The 15,532-nt window shown below is 42.9% G+C and overlaps 1 protein-coding gene across 2 annotated transcripts in view; it reads right to left on the bottom strand.

The window, feature by feature from the left end:
• The window catches only part of LOC122057650 (50S ribosomal protein L27, chloroplastic), a 41,713-nt gene extending 32,969 nt beyond the window's left edge, over positions 1–8,744 (bottom strand). The window contains exon 1 of one of the 2 annotated variants that reach the window (XM_042619831.1): positions 8,611–8,744. The gene's annotated coding sequence lies outside the window, so the exon portion shown is untranslated. The remainder of the gene's footprint in view (positions 1–8,610) is intronic. The other variant, XM_042619832.1, reaches the window with a different exon arrangement.
• Positions 8,745–15,532: the final 6,788 nt, after the last annotated feature.

Genomic DNA, 15,532 nt, shown 5'->3' with positions numbered 1-15,532 from the left:
CCTTCCACTCTTTTGGTCCCAAGCCCTTCAAGTTCTTCAACATGTGGGTCTCACACTCCAATTTCCTCCCATTAGTTGGAGATTCTTGGAGCATTCCTATCAACCCTTCCCCCTCTCCTCTCATAGCCTTTGCCAAAAAGCTCAAGAATGTCAAAGCCGCCCTTAAACTCTAGAACTCATCCATCTTTGGCAATATTTCCTCCTATGTCTCCTGCCAGGAAAAGCTTCCCTCCATCCAAGCCAGAATTCAATCTGAGCTCCTTAACCCTGATCTTGTTGAGGAAAAATCCACTATTTTGGAGCTCTCCCTTCTTTTTGCTCAAGAAGAAAGCTTCCTCCGTCAGAAAGCCCGCATCAAATGGCTGGACCTTGGGGACTCTAACACTGCCTATTTTCACAGGTCTCTTAAGGCCAGATACAATGCGAATTCCATCCCCAAACTTATCTCCTCCTCCAGTATTGAGATTTGTAACCCTATGGACATCAAAGCTGAAGTTGTTTCTCGCTTCCAGGGCATTTTCATCCCCCCTAATCTCCCCCCTCTCATCCCCCACCTCCTCAACAAATCTGTCCCGGATGACCTCCTCCCTAACCTCTAGTCCATCCCCTCTAATGAGGAAATCCTCTCAGCCATCCTTTCTCACAAGGCTAACAAAGCCCCTGGCCCGGATAGTTCCAGCATGGGTTTCTTCTCCTCCTGCTAGAATATCATCCTTCAAGACCTCATTCTTGTTTGTCCGCAGTTTCTTCTTTAATCCCGACCAGATCAGTGGTATCAACCATACCTTCCTTTGCCTCATTCCAAAAAAAAGAGCGAGCGGTCTCCATGAATGACTTCAGGCCTACCTCACTTTGAAACCTTCTCTACAAATTTGTTGCCAAAACTCTTGCCAATAGGATCCAGAAAGTCATTAACTACCTTGTGAGCCCAAATCAATCTGTTTTCATTGCTGGTAGGAGCATTGCTGATAATATCATGCTCTATCACGAGATTGTCCAGGGTTTCGATCGCAAATCCCATTCCTCTACTGCCCTCCTCTGGGATTTCATCCCCAAAATCCTGCTTAACATGTCCTTTCCCCCCTCCTTTGTCCATTGGATCCACTCATGCATTTCTTCCCCCAGGTTCTCTGCTCTAGTCAATGGTATCCCTGCAGACTACTTCCCCTTTGGCAGGGGCATCAAACAAGGTTGCCTTCTATCCCCTTTTCTCTTCTCTCTATCCCTGGAAGTCATGTCCCGTTCCATCCAATCTGCCATGGACCTCCACCTAATCTCTCCTATCCCCAAATGCAAATCCCTCCTCACCCACCTCGCGTTTGCTAATGATATCATGATCTTTTCCAAAGCTAACCCCCTCTCCATTTCCACTATCATGGAATCCCTTCATGCCTTTGAAAACCTCTCTGGTCTCAACATTAATCTTCTCAAATCGAGCCTCTTTGATGTAGATCCATATTATGGCTAGGCTATAACAGGAGGAAGCCCAGCCCAAAGGCCCACTACCACCCCTCCTAATTGAGGGGGCTGGTTTATTAAGTAGTTAATCAATTAAAGGCCCATTAGGCCCATCGATTGTAAGTTCCCAAGTGGGCCCATCGATTGTAAGCCCTTTATGGACTATTAGTTTAAGAGTCCTACTCCATGTTGGAGTTAGAAGTCAAGTCCTAGTTCTATTTTCAATTCCTAGTTGTAGTAAGAGTGTCTAGTCCTCTTTAGAAACTAGCTCCTAGTGTTAATATGATTGTAAACTTCACCTCTATAAATAGAGAGGCATATGTACCATTATTTCTCAGATTTGAATAAGAAAGTTGCAATCATTGCTTAGAACAGCTGGGATAACTGTGGTGAGAAGCTCAGGCTAATATAGCCACCTTCCACTCACTTTCCCCTTGCTCTCTCTCTCTCTCTCTTTTATTATCAAGTTTACTGCTGTTAGTGTCTGCTGCCATTGTCTACTGTTGTGATTAATTTCAGACCTGTTCAAGAGCCTCCAAGTCAGGATCGACCAGCAGTCCTAGAGGGAATAGGAGTGAGATCGATCTCCTATTCCTCCCTCAATTGATCTCTGATTCAGCAGGCATTAGACAGAGGTGATTTGGCCATGTGGGGTTGGTGAGTTGGGATTTCGGACCCACCAAAACCACCACTTTACGGAGGTCTAGTCTTTTAGGCTATGTTTGGTAGCCAAGAGAAGAGAAGAAAAGAAAAAAAATATATATTTTTTGTACTTTTTTCCTTGGTTTAAGAATTTTTTTTTTGCACTTGATATGTTTTCGCCCAAGAGAAGATTCTTCTTTTCAAATTCAAAATTTCCCTTGGGAATTGTGAAATTTTCTTTTGCACCAGCAAAAATTTTCTTGCCAAAAACACAAGAAAACATGAGAAAATCTCCAAGTACCAATCGATCCTTACCTGAATACTATTTGAAGCATTCAGCTGCTGTTCTTGGAAGTTCTTTCAATCCTCTCTCTCCTAGGTTAGATTTCCAAGAAAGTATCTCAACAACCAGCCATCAGAAGTCCCTCAAAATTTTAGGTTTTTGTACCCTTCCTAGGGACTACCTACGCCCAAGAGTACAGCTCATTCTGAGACCACAATTGCAGCCACCCCATTCTCTCTCTAGGCCCAGCGCAGGTGTTTTCTCTCTCCTGGCCGATTGTCCTTTCTTTTGGGTTTTTCTTGTTGGAATGCAGTACTTTTGTGTGGAATTATTCCTGGGTTTACTTTTGTATATTGTCAAGTTATTTCGTGAGTCTAGTTCATCTACAGGTTTCCTATTCCCCGTTTGGATGATATGCTTGACATGTTGACAAGAGCCTCTATATTCTCAAAGATAGATCTACGAAGTGGCTACCATCAAATTCGAATCCTTCTAGAGGATGAATGGAAGACAGCTTTCAAAACCAAAGAAGGGCTATATGAATGAAAAGTAATGCCTTTTGGCCTCACCAATGCACCTAGCACTTTCATGAGGGTGATGACACATGTACTGCACCCCTTCATTAGCAAGTTTCTCATAGTATACTTTGATGACATATTGATCAACAGTAGGGCACAAGATGAACACCTAGAGCATCTGAGAAGTGTCATGAGGGTACTACAAGAAGAGAAGCTCTACATCAACTTAAAGAAGTGTTCTTTCATGCTGCCCAAGGTTATCTTCCTTGGCTTTATTGTGTCTTCACAAGGTATAGAAGCTGATCCGGAGAAGATAAAGAGTGGTAGATTGGTCTATTCCAAAAACCTTGACAGAAGTTCGTAGTTTTCATAGCCTTACCTCATTCTATCATCGGTTCATGCGGAATTTCAACGCTATTGTAGCCCCTATCACAGAGTGCACAAAAGGGGGAAAAGTTCCATTTCAATGGACTCCGACACCCACTAAAGAATTCAACTTGATCAAACAAAAGATAACAGAAGCACCAGTGCTTAGACTACCGAATTTTGATCTCATGTTCGAAGTGGCTACTGATGCATCCCATGTTGGGATAGGAATGCTTATGCAAGAGGGTCATCCCATAGCCTTCTGCAATGAAAAGTTGAATGATGTTAAAAGAAGGTACTTTATTTATGACCTAGAACTCTACGCCGTTGTTCAGATTCTCAAGCATTGGCGACACTATTTAATCGGTAAAGAGTTCGTCATTTATTCGAATCATGAAGCACTTCAACACTTACATTCACAAAAGACCATTAGCGAACGGCATGCTAAATGGATCTCATACTTGCAAGGATTTGTATTTGCTCTCAAGTATAAAGCGAGAAAATAGAATCAAGTGGCACTTAGCCGGAAGGTGCTAATGGTGAATGCCTTCACAGTGCAAAGTTCAGAAGTGGAACACATCAAAGAGGAGTATGCTAATGATGCTGATTTTTCAGAAGCATTCAACAAGTTACAAGAAGAAGGTCGAGATGATAAATTTTCTATACATGATGGATATCTCTTCAAAGGCACTCATCTTTATGTTCCAAACACCTCTTTAAGACATCACTTGATTCGAAAACTACATGGAGGAGGAATGGGTGGACACTTTGGCAAGGACAAAACTTACTCTATGATGGTAAATCTATACTATTGGCCCCAGTTACTGAAGGATGTTCAGCATGTAATACAAAGATGATACACTTGTCAACTTGCTAAAGGAGAAAAGAAGATTGCGGGTTTATACACACCGTTGCCCCTTCCATATGCACCTTGGCTAGACGTAAGCATGGACTTTGTCCTAGGCTTTTACCCCCTACACGGGAAAAGTATGATTCCATATTTGTGGTAGTTGATCGATTCTCCAAGATGGCACACTTTATCCCGTGCAAAAAAACTCCTGATGCAAGTCACTTAGCCAAGCTCTTCTTTTAAGAGATAGTGTGTATACATGGTTTGACACAATCAATTGTTTCAAATAAGGATGTCAAGCAAGGATTAAAGTATCAGTATCGGTCGCCGTATCGATCGGACAAAATTAAGATACGTATCGGAGGGTATCGTATCGTATCGTATCAGAGATACACTAAGATACGCTAAAGATACGCATATAAATGGATATGAAACATCTTTTTAAACACTTGTGCATAAAAAATTTGTTAAAAAAAGTTATTGATAACATGTATTATGCATAACACTAAATTGAGGGTATCGCACAAAGAATTCAAGGTTTGTAGGTTTCCCATAAATGTAAAATCCTTGTTCCCAACATTGATTTCCACTTTAGTTAGAGAGAAATATGGCTGGCAGCAAATTTGGAACAAAACCCCTCAAAAAATCGTGTTTTCTGAAAAATACCCATCTTGGCCATTATATGACTGTAGCGCGCCGTATTGATACATACTGATACTCACCGATACGTACCGATACATACCAAAACGTATATTTCACCTTGATTTTATATTTTCCATAGAGTATCGGTACGTATCGATGGTGTATCGGTGCATATTGGTATGTATCGTAGCATATATATCAATACGAAAGGATTTTAAAAATTTCATGTATCGTATCGGTGTGTATCGTATCGGTCGGCTAAATTTAAAATACGTATCGGAGGGTATCGTATCGGTATCAGAGATACTTTAAACCATGCAAGGATTAAAGTATCGGTATCGGTCGTCGTATCGGTCAACCAGAATTAAGATACGTATCGGAGGGTATCGTATCGTATCGTATCGGAGATACGCTAAGATACGCTAAAGATACGCACATAAATGGATATGAAACACCTTTTTAAACACTTTTGCATAAAAAATTTATTAAAAAAAGCTATTGATAACATGTATTATGCATAAACACTAAATTGAGGGTATCGCACTAAGAATTCAAGGTTTGTAGTTGTCCCATAAATGTAAAATCCTTGTTCCCAACATTGATTTCCACTTTAATTCGATAGAAATATGGCTAACAGCAACTTTGGAACAAAAACCCCTTAAAAAAACGTGTTTTCTGAAAAAATACCCATCTTGGCCATTATATGATGATAGCGCACTGTATCGGTACATACCAATATGTATCGATACTCACCGATACGTACTGATCGATACATACGGATACGTACTGATACTCACTGATACATATAAATACTCACTGATATATACCGATACATACCAAAACGTATATTTCACCTTGATTTTATATTTTTCATAGAGTATCAGTACGTATCGATAGTGTATTGGTGCATATCAGTATGTATCGTAGGATATATATCGACACGAAAGGATTTTAAAAATTCCATGTATCGTATCGATGTGTATCGTATCGATCGGCTAAATTTAACATACGTATCGGAGGGTATCGTATCAGTATCGGTATCGGTATCGAAGATACTTTAAACCATGCATGTACATCGAGCCTCCAGCTCAGTCAACTATGCCTAATCTGATCCCGGCAGTTGCGAAGCGATCCCGAGAATCTCGCCCCACCAGCTCAGTAGATATTCCTACCAGATCAGCAAATCTTATTGCTCACCATACAAGGGAACAATCTCTCAAAGAGATTTGTCCAACCAGGGACTCTCCTAGTAGGGAATTGTGTTCTCTATTTGGACTCCCCAAAATAAGGAATCAGCCTCCTAATCGGTCTCTCTCCAGAGATCTCCTACCCCACTAAGGAGTCACCTTCCTAATTGGGCACTCCTGACGAACATGGACTCTTGCCAAACGAGGGACTCTCCATAACAGCCACCAACCAACCACTATAAATACCAAGGTAATCCCCAAAAAAGAGGATTGATTCTTTTAGTACTTGAATCACCTATTGCAAGCTCTGACTTTGGCATTGGAGAGTCCCCAGCTGGATCAGCCCGGCTCTCCCTTGTCTACTCTTCCGTGTAGGACTAGCATGGAACACAGTCTTGCAAGGAACATCCTGGTCAGATTTCACTGCATCAACTGCAACTCTGGTTTCTCATAGGTTTGCTAGCGTTTGTTACTTCAGCCTACCTTACCTCATCATCACTAGTCCAGAAAATACCCTGCCTTGAGTGTAATTTTATTCCAAGATCTGAGTTTTTGAGTCTTATATATTTATTCTAAGATTTTGCAAAACAGTTTTCATACTTCTCCCTGTAGAACTTTACTCCAACCACTAGATGGGCTATACTCCATTTGGGTTTCACATAATAGATTGTTAAGGTCAAAAATCTGTATTTACATGAGAAGTCTAGAATCTTATGCACTGGCGGCATTATCTTTTACAATATTTGGGTACCTAGGAATGATTGCATGTTTAGAGTTACGAAAATCTACCACTGCCCTCTTGCTATGAAAATTCATACAGATCACTATAACAATGGCATCTTTAATCGTTTTGACTCCCTTGATCCTAGTGTTTTTCCCTCAACCATGGCTGAAACCATTTCACCTGCTTCCTTAGACTACAAAACTGTTTGCCCTCATATAATGTGGTGCAGCACCGCAGCATGGATTTTTTCAAATTCTAACTTTTGCTTTCTTAACAGGAGGATCAAGGCTTACAAGATGGCAGACATCCTGTAGCACATGAGGCAACAGCAATCATGGAAGCACTGATGAGCAGCAAAAGCGGTTGGACAATCAGTTATGAAGACACATATCAAGTACACCATAGAAGAGTACCATAGCCTTTGGCATTGGAACTGTTGGGGTCCACATTCTAGAATAGACTCTGGATGATCATAGAAGTTGGGACCCCATTGAGAACCAGGAAATGTTGATGAAGCTTGGGCAAACAGCGGGAAATTCTCTAATGTTCAGAATAGTTTGGGGCTCTATTGAAAAGAAAAAAGAAAAAACAAGACCTGGGACCAACAGGTAAATAAATTTAAAGGAAAAGGAAATTCCTGTAATTACAACTCAGAATAAGCTTGTGCAATTGCATCAAAATATTCTGAGTTGTTATATATATATATATATATCCTGTATTACACTTAAAAATTATGCTTGTTTATCATATTAATCACACTCTACTACACCACGAGACTCCTAACCTACAATCTTGAGCATTGAAAAATGGAGTGTCTAAGGAGTTCAACGTTTGCCCTTTGGAGTTAGGTGTTAAGAATCATGTGCAAGAGTACAATTTTTATTACAATTCAGGATATGTAGCAAGTAGAGTGGTTTGTGACAGGCCAATTGTTGTTAATAGCACTTGTCATGACATAGAAGTCTCTATTCACTAATATAATTTACATCTGTATGCTTAAGAAAAAAAAGGAAAAGGTTTTCCTAGAGAGGTTCTATAGTCCGACACCAATACTTGTGATGTGGCAATTTGGATAGAGCTGAAATTTTCTGGATAGGTAGAATCCAAATGCTCCTGCTCACATGTTAAGTTTTAGCCAAAAATGGAGTTTGCCAAGATCCGAAAAATAAAGCTAAAAAATCCAGTGAAAAAATGAAATTTTTTTTCTAAAATGAACGAATGGCTGAAAATACAAGGAAATACACCAATTTATGGGATATGAATGATTAAAATTGAGTTTGAAAGTTGGCATGTGAAATCATTTCTATTGCCCCCCTCACCCCCCCCCCCACCAAAAAAAAATATCATTTTCTAGATATCCATATAGTCAAAATGATCACATCACCCTTCCACGTGGCAAAACTTGGTGCTCAACCAGAGAAGCGCTCCAGTCTTGCAATCTAGAAAAGTTCTCCCATAAAAATAGGAGTGAATCACAGATGTACAACACAACACAGAAATTCAACGATTTTGAACAGCAGTACAACCAAGAGACATGCAAAGCTTAGCAAAATTGGACATTTGAAGCATAACAGGAATCGCACACACAGCACCCACAGCCGAGAGAGAGGTGAAGAATAAGAACATCAGAAATTTTATGAAATAAACGTTCACATTTCAGATGCTCCAGTCTTCTCTCATTCCACAAAATTAGAGTTTCCATTACAATTAATACTAAATCTCCCAAGATATAAAGATCAATGAGAGACAGTACTCCAAGGGGCGAACCAAAGAAATAACAGTAAGAGATTCTCCATTAAATCCTTCATAGTTTGTCAAAATAATTCAAATAGATAGCTCAGGAAGAATATGAATCAGAAAGAGACGGAGAGAGGACACAAAGCAGAGACAGTGTACAAAGAGTGAAACAAGAAGAAGACGATTGATTAAACACAGCTTACCAATTTTAGTTTGCGGTCGACTTCAGCAAATCGTCGCCTCTGCCTCCGCTGTTGCCTCGCCAACTAGAGACAGAGAATGAAAAAAGGATGGTTTCAACGGAATCGAAGATAAGCCGATAAGGATTGCTTTTCTTTGGGCTTTTCTGTAATTTAAATAGGGGTGTCAATATTCAAAAAAAAAAAAAAAAAAAAAAAAGTGGTGTCATGAGCCGGGTTCTTTATCAGAAAAAAAAAAAAAAAGGAGGGTCGATTTGGTTTTGGTTTTGGTTTTGGTTTTTCAAAACTCCAACCCAATCTTAAGGTCTCTTAACTCAGCCTAAGCAATAAGCAATAGCAAACCATTGTCCACATAATCATAGTAATAGAAACTTCCATCAAACCTTCGTTTTTTGTATTACATAAATATAAGTAAGACTGCCTTGCCCATTGGCTTGCTGGCCTACGCCCATGCCCACTGCCTACCTGCGTGCTGGCCAGCAGACCAGCCCACACACCTGCGTGCGCTGGCTGCTGCCCATGCATACACATGCCCGATGCCCATGCCCGCACCCCCTCCGCCATTACTTGCGTCATCCAATCCTCACCCATGATGTCGCCCTCATTACCTACCTAAACTAACCATACCTCAGGCACTTCGGTCAGGTCCCACGCACCGTCGTCAATGGCCAGGATTGGTATTCCCCTGACTTGGTGGGTGAAGAAATCCCCTCTTCACCCACTCAAAGCCAAAAGACAGTAATTCTCTCTCCCAAACAACCCCCCCTCTTTGCCCATTGGACGAAAGCCCTATCCCCCACCTTAAGCAAAACCTCACCCTTTCGTCCATTGGATAAAGAGGCTCCCCCTCTCCCATTGGCCAGAAAAAACTATAAATACCCCCTCCTTTAGATTTCAGAGACCAGAATCCCACCTCACTCTTTTGTAGTGAAATTTTCCTCCCCTCCCCTCTTGATTTTCTTCTGATCTTCGAAGCGATCTTCGTCAAGATCCGAAATCTCATTCGGATCTTCGAAGTGTTCTTTGGGATCTTGAAGATCTTCAATCCAAGTTCTTAGTTAGATCCAGTTTTTTGTCAGAAACAATATGTTCTTGAGCCCCCTCCCTTGAGTGTTCTTGAGTGATCTTGAGTGTTCTTGAGATAGAAATCCCCACTTTTGAGGTTCTTTGAGTCTACAAAGAGATCTTTGTCAAGATCTAAATTTGTGTTCGGATCTTCAAAGTGTTCTCCGGGACTTTGGAGTTCTTCAGTCTATTTTTAGGTCAACCCGTTTCTTTTTAGAAATAGTCGTTCCTAGTGAAAGCCCTGTTCGAATGCCCCTGGAATCTTTTCAGAAATAGCCACTCCCATACCACTCAACCTAGCCCTCCCTTAGCCTATCCCCAGCGGAAGCTTTGCCGGAGTGCCACCTCAGCTTAACCCTCCCCTAACCTATCCCCAGTGGAAGCTCTGCCGGAGTACCACCTCATCCCAAGCCCAGATATAGTCTTCCCTAGCCGAAGCTCTATCCAAATCCAAACACTAAAATAGCCTTCCCTGGCCAAGCTCTGTCCAAATCCAAATTCGAAAATAGCCTTCCCTAGCAGAAGCTCTGTCCGAACCCAAATCCAAAAATAACCATTCCTAGCCAGAACTCTGTCCGAATACCATCAAAATCAGCATCTCTTAAGAAAGGAAGTTGGAGGTCAAGCCCTTCTTCCTCTAAGCCAGGAGAACACAAAGACAATCCGAACCGGTACTAGTCAGGGGCCCACCCCTCTTGACTCGAAAGAGGGGTTAAGTTCAGGTACAATTTCTCAACCCAATTATCATCATGTAGACTTTATATAAACCTTGTTTTAGTGTATACAGTAGTTTAAATCCAATTAATGTATATATGTGTGATAACTTAGCCATGCATGTGGAATAATAATAAATTATGAAAAATGTTCATTCTTAAGCATCTAGTAGGAAGACCGGTCGAATCGAGGCAAATTGGGTGCCTAATACCTTCCCAATTTTGTAACGTGGCACTTACCCTAAATCACTAGACCATACCAACTTTTGGACCCTTTTTTCCAGAATCGGGCCCACCCTCGGGTCCTAGGCCCATAATCCTAGGTGGTGACTCCAAACCCTTTTGTATGATCCCGATCCCGTATTGGACCATCATCAAATCCCCATCTCGAATGATGAACTTTATACTCTTGCGAAATAGGTTTCCATATATCTCTGAGCGGCGATATGGTGGTGCGGGGCCTGCAAGTAAAGAACACACGACACACCCCTCCCTCACGTGAAAGAGAGAAGGAGAGGAGAGAGGACGGAATTGACGCCGAGCCCCTTTTCACAAAGATAGCGGAGTCCATCTCCTGCCACTACCCTCACAGTGGCGACTCCACTGGGGACTAAATGTCAAGCTTCATATACTAGATGCTACCTTTAAATACAAGAACATTTCCCACCACCACATTTGTTTGAAAATATGTTTGGCTAACCCCATGTTTGTAATTGTATTCGCTAACCGCATCATGCATCGTGCTTGAAGTGAAATCATTTGGTGAGAGACTCCCTGTCATGCCCGCACCCTCGGGGAGATTAACGCATGTTATGGAGAGCACTCTGAGAGCAAATGATACCCGCTTCCTATACAAGAATGGAAGGTATCGTCAAACTGCGAGGATGTTGTATTTGTGCCAACACCCTCGGGGAGGTCTGCGCACTTTATAACATTCTGAGATCCAATGCGTCATCAAACGGCGAGGACGTCCATAATTGTGCTAGTACCCTCGGAGAGGTCTATGCACTTCATGACATTCTGAGATCGAATGATGGTTACCCTACATTACACTTTTGCATACAATCACTCATGGTTCCACTACCCGCGGCCAATTGCTTAACCTCGTATGTAGTCACAAGTAATGGGCAATGAAGTCACCCCCTTGATCTCATACCTACGAGTATATCAAAAGGATCACGTACCTTGTGATATAGATCCTGCCAAGGAAGCCTTGTTGGTCCTATTGCATCCACCGCATGCTCGCATTATGTAGAAAATATATGAAGAAGCTAGGAATGCCACAAGCTAACAGTAGAACTTGTTTGTGGTCTTGAAAAGGAATATTCTTATATTATATTCCCATCGTAAAGATTTGCTTTCCTAAGTGGGTTTCGGATAAAAGGTGTCCCTCCTCCTTAAGGAAAAAGTCCAGACACGTGACTCAGGGGCAATCCCATCATAGTCATGTCAAGTCCCAAGAAGTCCCGAGAAAAATCAGGAGGAAGGACACCTAGTGGGAAAAGAGCAAGGAAAGTATGACTTTATTACATGGAATGTCTTATGGGAATATTTTCAACATGCCATTGTATGAACTTCCCGCTTATGACATTGGGTGGACCAGGGGCATCAAACCCTATCCACCCCTATCATTAAGCGGACTAACTTTGGATGAATCAATGGTTGTTAATTTAGTGAATGTGTGAACAAGGGGTTGGGAATTCAAGAATCCTAAAATAAACCACTTTTAATTCAGGCACAATTCCACATCTCAAGTATTCTCCGTGGTCCCTTTGGATGCGTCAGGGTAATTAGTTGACTCGCCTAAGTCAAGAATCACCACCGTCATCTCTTCAAGATTGTCTACTACCAGGTGATTACGACCCAGTAAGCATGGATCCACCCAACATGGAAACACCCGAACAACCCTAAGTCCGTCCCGTGGAGACCTTGCAGATAGAAATGGCTAAAGTCAAAAGTGGAAGAGCTCAGATACTGCATACACTGCAGAATCCTCTCAGAACTGATCCCAGGAATGAGCTGGCACCGGCTACAAGAGATGTAGACCAGAATCGAGCTATAGGTCATCGTGGGAATTCTTCTCGAGTTGACTCAGGAGAACCAGGGCATATCTAGCCAAAGAGGATCTTCACCTACCCGTCCCACTGGTCAACGAGGGGCCTATTCTAGGGTCCCTCCTCCCAGGGTAGTATTAGAAGATGAGGAAGAGGAGTTTGCAGCACATGTCCCGATAGAGCCTCCAGAAACAGATAGAGAAAAGAAAGTCAGGGAACAACTGGAAAAATTAGAGAATATGTTCCGAGCAGGGAAGGGTTTGGAAAGCCAAGCAGTAGTTTTAGACGAAATGAGTTTCTTTTTAGGGCAAGGATTCCTGAGAAATTCAAGTGGTAGACCTACAGATTTGATAGGTCAAGAGACCCCAAAGCTCATCTCAAAGTCTTCCTGAGCATCACCAAGTCGTGGCAACTTGCAGATAACCAGATGGGGCAAGCCTTCATGTTAACCCTATTAGGTCCAGCACTAAGGTGGCTCACACAGTTGGAGTCATCACAAACTCAGAATTGGGCAACGGTAGTGAAAGCCTCCACTAAGCAGTACTCCTATAATACTTAGGTGGATGTGAAACGTCGGGAGCTTGAGACGTTGAGGCAGCAGCCTAAAGAAGGATTCACCACCTTCTTGATGAGATTCAGAGACAAGGTCGCTAATGTAATACCCCGCTTCTTAAAACCCGGTCTGATTTCGCGATTGAACCGGTTTAACCATGCAGGAACCGAGCCAGAGGATATTAGAGCGGGTTCCTTATGGGCTATGATGGCACGGGTGACCTTAAACACCGGCTGGCCCGACAAGTCCAAGCCAGTGCCAGAAGAGACGGGAGTGCCCAAACCGTGTACGTGCACCTACCATAAGGCTATGTATGGATAAAACAGGTATTATATCCGTATTTTAAGGTATATATGTATGCTACATCGTATGCCTGGGGTGGGGTTCGTGCCGAGGTCCGAACCCGGTCAAAATCCCAAGTTTTGGCTCTCAGGCAGGTAGGACAGGTGGGTACACCCACCCACCTGAGTGACCCATCCAAGACTATTCACTTAATTAGGAATAGTATATAAGGCTTTATGATTTCTTTTCTTTCCATTTATTACCCTCGTACGTTGGGTGAGAAAAGTAAAGAGGAGAGAGAAAAGAAAGGGAAGAAGAAAGGAAGAGGAAGAAAGGAAGGATTTCAGTGGCGCCGAAGCTCGATCTTGCCATTCCGGTGCCGGGAGAGTAATCTTCAACTCTAGATCTACAGTTGGAGGTAAGAAAAGTTGGGTTTTATGAACATTCACCATACCCAAGCTTTAAACCCTTGATTTGAGTATGGTTTCTTGAGATCTGGTAAATACCCTTTGGAATGATGAATCTAAGGTTTTATAGATGATTTATGTGTTGATCTTGAAGGATTTGAAGAGAGATTGACAAGGTAGAAGAAGCATTGTGAGTTTGAAGTGATTTGAAGGGTTTGAAGTCATTCTTGAGCAAAGGAGGTAAGATGGCTTTCCCTCACTCGAATCTAACCTAGATCTAGGTTAGAACCATCCTATAGGACCTTGAAGGTGAAGAATGGGTGGGGAAAAGCCCCATTTGATTCCCCAAAGAATGGAGAAAATGGGGAAGAAACAGGGTCTTTCCCGCCAAAACCGGTGGGTACAACCGGCGGGTACCTACCCGCCTGAGGGTACCCACCTGAGAAGGCAGGGGGCCTTCGGGCCTAACCGACGGGTACCACCGGCGGGTACAACCGGCGAGTACCTACCCGTCGGTCTTAGCCATGGGTCCCTGGCCCAACCGGCGGGTATAACCGGCGGGTACAACCGGCGGGCCCCTACCTGCTGGTCATAACCGGTGGGTAAAACCGGTGGGTAGACAGCCCACCTGTCTGACCCACCCGTGTGGCCCCGAAGGTGATCCTTATGTCCGATCGAACCCAAATCGGACGTGTGACCTTCTTTTGACATCCTAAACACGATTTTGACATCGGATTTCATTAATTTTGATTCTAAAATGGTGAAGTACTAACCCCTCTCAATTATGTTAGGTTCACCAAATCCTACCCGATTCGCTCCGGATCTCACCCGTACCGAACGGGAATCCTTGTACGCAACAAGTAAGTGGAGAGAGGACGTTTGGCCTTGTTTCAAGGCATTTGTTTGGAATTCATATAACTATATCTAATCTAGTCATGTCATCATGAATATGCTATATAGATTAGTCATTCCACACATTGATGTGCATATATGCTATGTTTACTTTTCAAATGCCAATTGAATGAGATGTTTATATGTTGAATGTGGACATCATGGTGCATAATGCATTGATAGACTAGATGCCGTAGTCGGCTTGGAAACGAATGCATTGGTGGCCCGTGGAATGGGACACGGAGGCACTATGCAGTCGTACTATTGTCATATAGGAGCATGCGGTATTAGGATTCTCACCATCCCGTGCTACGACCCTTCCCAACAGGGGTTAAGGTGTTGGGTTGCCATTTGGGGGGAAGCAGGGGTCGCGGTTGTCGGACACTGTGGCGGTTAGGCATTACGCCCGGCGAGTCATGTAGGACAGTCGGCAACCCCGGTGGTACATTCAAGAGGGCCAATCGTACTGCTTTTAAATTGCTGGAGTCAGCACCTTTATTTCAGTTATTTACATTTCTGTTGAGAGCCGGTGGACGGCATTGTCTTTACTTTTCCGAGTACTCACGGTGGGCCTTCTCCAACAGCCCTATGGGCGTATCGCGGGAGGGAGTTCGCGGCTCGTACCCGGAGTATACGCGCACTGTGGTTGTAGTAGCACTTAAACCAAAGACTTAGTAATGTTGCTTAGGTGGATGTGAATTAAAATGTATAGCATGGCATGTAGTGCATATGATGTGTTGTGATGTGTGGACTGTTGTGTGTGGTCCACCTCTCTACTTACTGGGCTAGTGAGCTCATTCCACGTGTACACCCCTTTTTTAGATGATTTTGCAGGTCATACATCTAAGGAGCATGGGGTGGGTCCCACAGTCGAGTTTCCTGAAGAGGACTGGTGGACCTCTGAGGAGTTTGAGCACGGCGTAGACTGCTCGTGTGAGAGCTGTGCTGCGGGACAGCAGT

This window comes from Macadamia integrifolia, chromosome 12 (genome assembly GCF_013358625.1).
Source record: "Macadamia integrifolia cultivar HAES 741 chromosome 12, SCU_Mint_v3, whole genome shotgun sequence".
Lineage (NCBI taxonomy): Eukaryota > Viridiplantae > Streptophyta > Magnoliopsida > Proteales > Proteaceae > Macadamia > Macadamia integrifolia.
This window is presented reverse-complemented; position numbering and strand designations above follow the sequence as displayed.